The sequence below is a fragment of the Scomber japonicus genome, chromosome 19 (assembly GCF_027409825.1).
Source record: "Scomber japonicus isolate fScoJap1 chromosome 19, fScoJap1.pri, whole genome shotgun sequence".
NCBI lineage: Eukaryota > Metazoa > Chordata > Actinopteri > Scombriformes > Scombridae > Scomber > Scomber japonicus.
The window spans coordinates 32,455,638-32,461,637 of record NC_070596.1 but is presented as its reverse complement, the minus strand read 5'-3'; positions in this window follow the sequence as shown (position 1 = coordinate 32,461,637).

The window sequence follows — 6,000 nt, the reverse complement described above, 5'->3', positions numbered from 1 at the left end:
CCACGGCTCCAGCGCATGCTGATAAAGACACTATAAAGTCATGTACAGGCCAGGGACCCAAATGTATCCTGGCAGATACTCTGAGTCGGCTACCAAACCCCGACAACCACGGTGACATTGAGTTGGATGAGCGCATCAACGGAGTAGACGCAGAGATCGAGGATCCTGAGTTGCACACTGTGGCACTAATAAACTTCTCCCTTGAAAAACAGGACGCTCTCCGAAAAGAAACTGCCAAGGATCTCAAACTTAATGCACTGAAAGAGCTGATCTACCAAGGATGGCCAGACAATATCAAAGAACTGCCCAAAGACATGCGTGTTTATTGGTCCTTCCGAGATGAACTAGCAATAGAAGCAGGGGTCATATTCAAAGGCAGACAGGTGCTCATTCCAGACTCCATGACTGACAATATATTAACACAACTACACATAGGCCATCAGGGCATTGAGAAAACTCGCCGCCTTGCAAGAGAAAGTGTTTATTGGACACACATGAATGATGACATTGAGCGAGTGTGTAGGTCCTGCAGTGTGTTTGTGGAACATCAGGATGCAAACCCAAAAGAACCTCTCAATCCACACAAAGTACCATCTAAACCATGGCAGTTTATAGCTTCTGATCTGTTTGAGATTAATGGGCGACAGTTTTTACTGACTGTGGACAGATATTCCAAGTTCCCAGTGCTGGATGAAATGCCCCTGCCTGTGTCGAGTCATGCAGTCACACAAAAGATGCAAACATACATGTCTGTATTCGGGTGTCCTGATGAGATACTGACAGACAATGGACCACAGTACACGGGACAAGCATTCCAGAACTTCATAACAAAATGGGGTATCAAACATGTCACTAGCTCACCCCACTACCCGAAAAGCAATGGATTCATTGAGAGGCATGTAAGACACATAAAATCAATTGTGGAGAAAACCCTGAAAACAAGTGGCGATCTGCAGATAGCCTTACTACAGGTTAGAGCAACTCCCATTGACAGTAAACTACCATCACCTGCAGAACTGATGTTTGGCAGGCCAGTTGCAACCCTGCTGCCGAGTCGAGGAGACCCAGGCAAAGAGGAACATCGACTCCACCTACAACAGAGAAATGCAGACATGAAAGAACACCATGATCGCAGCAGTCGCAGGGAACTTCCCCCACTCTGTCCTGGACAACATGTGACTGTGCTAAACAAAGATAGAGGGACCTGGCATGCAGCAATTGTGCTGCAAAAGTGTGATGAGCCGAGGAGCTACATTGTACAAACACCAAATGGCAGTCAAATCAGACGTTGCAAGAGTCATCTGCGAGAAATATACAACCCACATCTGGAGAAAAGCATGAGAAAGATTCGCTTTGCTGAACCACAAGTTCAAGAGGAAGCCCACAGGAGGGATATCGAACCAGCAGGAACACCCTCCACAAAACCTTGTGAAGCACCCACCAACACAGAGGACACCAAGAGTCAAAAACCAATACACACAAGATACGGAAGGGTTATAGTCAAACCAGCTCGCTATAAAGACTGTGTGTAGAGGCAGTTCAAAACTGCAGCAGTGAAGACTCTGTTCATTATGTTATGTGTTATGTATTTGTTACTCTGTATACAAAATGAGAACCACTAAAAAAAACAAAAAAACAAAAACTAAAAAAAAAATGTTAGCTACATAACCATAACATTTAACAACAACTTTTTGCATGGTGTCTTGTTACTAAAGAAACCTCAGTTAATGTTAGTGTATGTTGAAGATTTGCACAAATTGACTTTGCATAATGTTTTCTTTATTTGACATATATGAAGTCCTAGGGGCACTCCAGCTAAACAGGGGGGATGTAGTGATATGTAATATGTGTGTAGGAACTACTGCATATGAGCGCAACGCGCAACCCGGACCTTTGTCAGTGTAACACCAACTGTATACAGAGCCCCGTAGCAACAGTAAAGCAAGCGTTCAACTCCTATATACTGTGTCGTCATTGTGCCTATTACCAGACCAATATTACTTCACCCAACAGGACAAGGGTTAGGGGTTATGGCTGATTTATGCTTCTACCTAACCTCCACGGTGTAACTACACTGGTGCCCCGACGCCGTCGTGCACCTTTCAAAGTTCTGCGTCTCTCCATCGCTTTGTGTTTTGTCGTGGGGCAACTCACCACCACCAGAGCGGATAGACAGATAGATAGATAGATAGATAGATCTATCAGGGGCCCTTTTTATGTTTTCACCACAGTTAGCCATAATACACCTGCAGACCTGCAGCTGATCAGAGAATCATTAGTTTGATAATAAATGTGGGTTTTATTTCACTGCATGTATTACATGTTGATTAATTGGTTAATACTACATCCAGCATATAGCCATCTTTATACACATGTTAATATGTTTAGTCTGATATGAACCATCAGGGTTCACAGATAAATGTTCATCTTTAAAATCTGCAAGTTGAACATTTAGGTTATGATTTGATGAAGTTAATGTTACTCACAGGAAGGAGGTATTTCCTTACTGCCTCTTCTGGTCCTTGGTTTCCCTGTTCAGACAGACAGGTGAGACACTTATCATTATTATTAGCCTATCATCTACATTATTACTGGTATTATTATGATGTAAACAATCATATATTGTGGATATGTAATATTGTGTATAAACTGTTGTGGAGTATAATCTTCATGATGGATATTAACATTGTGTGAGATTGTTTTGATATAGAAAGTCCTTGCGGACTGTTAGTTGCTAAGGATAACCAAAACCAATGGAAATGTGTGATTCGGCCTTTAGTGAGTGTAAAAGCATGAAAACTACAATATATGTGTTTTAATATGATATGCATGATTTTCATTTTCTTTATTATAATCATTATAACCACTATTATTGAAAACGAATGCAGTTGAAATAAGGTAACAGGTCAGGGTGACCGTGACATGACTTGAGCCAAGATCTGCTGAGCCAGCAGCAGCTGCGTACCCAAAAAAAACCCCAGAAAAACAACTCCACTTGGGAGGAGATCAGAAAGCACCTGCATTTTCAGGATTTTGGGCCAAGATGATATCATGTGTTTTGAAAGAAAACTGATTGGTTAAATGTACCCCAAACGAGGGGGGGGGGGGTGTAACTTCTGGCAAGGGTTGGCAATATTGACAGTATAAATATGACTCCCCAAACCATCTTGGGCAGCTTTTTGTCTTGGGCAGCTTTTTGTTTTGTTTTTCGTGTATACGCTTTTTGTGTGTGCGTATCGTTTGTTTGTATGCGTGTCGCTTGTGTATGAATTACTTTTATCAACTTTGTGATTCAGAGTTTTGCTGTCGCCAAATAAAACTCTCACTGCATTCAGCTGGACGACTCCTGGTGATACCTGATTTGATTTGATTCAATCTGACTTGATTTTTGAACTTCAACATTTTTGAACAAAGAGACAATTTAGTTAATAATTAATATTCAACAATATATTTTGGCACCCCACACGGGACGCGTTGTGGCCAACGTTATCAACGGGAGAACGACCTTCACATCTGCGCTCCAGCACCGGGCCCTCAAAATTAAAAAAAAAGGTAAGCAGAGCCTATTTTTATTATATCTGCAAATTTGAGTCGCTGAGTGAGCAGATGTGAACGGAGTCCGCCCAAAAAGATAAGAACCTATAACGGCCCACGCACCGAACTAATTTGATACAAAGTTAATATTGAAAAAACAAAAGAAAAACAACTGCTAAAATCATCAAAAGAAAAAAGGAGTTACGGAAAGCTAAGTGCATCTATGTTGTGTGTCTTGCATGTCAACTTTATTTACTAAAACTGAACTGGGCGGATAAGAGTGAATGTTTTAGATAAAAATTGTTGCATGTTGCATGTTATATGTCTGGCTTGTCAAATAACCACTGACGGTTGATTACAAAATAATCACTTGGGCTGGTTATCAATAGATAACACCATTGATTATAAAATAATTACTAGGGCTGGTTATCAATAGATAACACCAGTAATTATAAAATAATTACTAGGGCTGGTTGTCAATAGATAACACCAGTAATTATAAAATAATTACTAGGGCTGGTTGTCAATAGATAACACCAGTAATTATAAAATAATTACTAGGGCTGGCTATCAAACAGTATAGCACCAGTGATTATAAATAGATTACTAGGGCTGGTTATCAATCGATAACACCAGTGATCATAAATAGTTACTAGGGCTGGTTATCAATAGATAACACCAGTGATTATAAAATAATTACTAGGACTGGCTATCAAACAGTATAGCACCAGTGATTATAAAGGCTTACTAGGTACGACTATTAATCAATAACAGTGCCAGTAGCTATAAGCATGCAGAAATCAGCTGAAGTCAAGTAAAAATTAAGAAGATAAGAAGTAAAACAAACTCAAATTAATTAAACTAAACTCTAGTGATTTGGAAATCAAAATATATCTTCATCAAAGTAAAGGAAAATATACAAACATCCAGATTAAAGAATAAAGTCCTAGGCAAACTGTAAATATTTTTTGTTGAAAGATAGAAGTGTCAAAATAACCACCGTAGGAGTAGAAACGAGTAACAATAACAGTTTTATCATAACCGATTTTGTATATAAAATTGTGTTTAATCAACGGCATTGTATAAAGCTTTGTTTGGTTTGAATATTTGTGCAGTGTACCTATGGTGTGTGAATGAAGTTGTGAATTGAGGGAATGATTTAAGTAGCCGAATTATAGTGTTTTTGTTTATTTTGTTATAACTTGTACCCTCGGGAGAAGTATAAGACATTTAGCGGGTCTGTCTGTGTGAAGTAAAATAATTAACGGAGTTGATCAAGATTGGGTTTGTGATTGTCACGGGTTGATTCACGAGCGTATATCACTTTGTGATTTGTTTGTTGAAAGTTTAAAAAACTCGTAATATTTATCTGGACGTTTTTATGCATAGACTGCAAGTGAATCTGTGCATTGAGATTGTCTTGAGTAATCTGCGTGTTTAAGCGGTTGTGTGACAGTATATGGATATAGATAATAGGCTTATTTCTCTCAGATTCTAGACAGTAGCAAAAACGTCTATGCTGAAACCTTTTTTCCTTTCTCTAAAACACACACGAACATCCCCAAACGCACACACACACGCGCCCTGCACCTGCAGCAGCACGTGACGACACACACACACACACGCACATACACGCACCCACCCACACACACACACACTCACACACCCGCACACACGCGACCTGCACTTGCAGCAGCACGTGACCACACACTCACAAATTTCTACATTGACACACACACACACACGCACATACACGCACCCACCCACACACACTCACACTCACACACCCACACACACATAGACACACGCACACACACACACACACGCGACCTGCACCTGCAGCAGCACGTGACCACACACTCACAAACTTTCACATTGACACACACGCATCCCCATTCACACCCATTCACACACATACACACACACACACACACACATATGCAAACCCACACACCCACCGACAAAAATTTGTTGAAAAGTGAACACACACACACACACGCACACACACACACACACACACACACACACACACACACACACACGCACCCATCCACACACACACACACCCACGGAGAACGCACACACATCTGCAGACTTAACTCATCCACCCACACTCACACACACACACACACACACACACACACACACACACACACGCACCCATCCACACACACACACACCCACGGAGAACGCACACACATCTGCAGACTTAACTCATCCACCCACACTCACACACACACACATAGACACACACACACACACACACACACTCAAACTTATTTTGACGAGTTGCACACACACTCCCACACTTGTTGAAACTTATCTCATCCACACACACACACATTCAAACTTGTTTTGACGTGTTGCACACATACACCCACACTTGTTGAAACTTAACTCATCCACATACACACACACACACACACACAGTCACTCATACGGTGTATACTTGTCACACACACACAC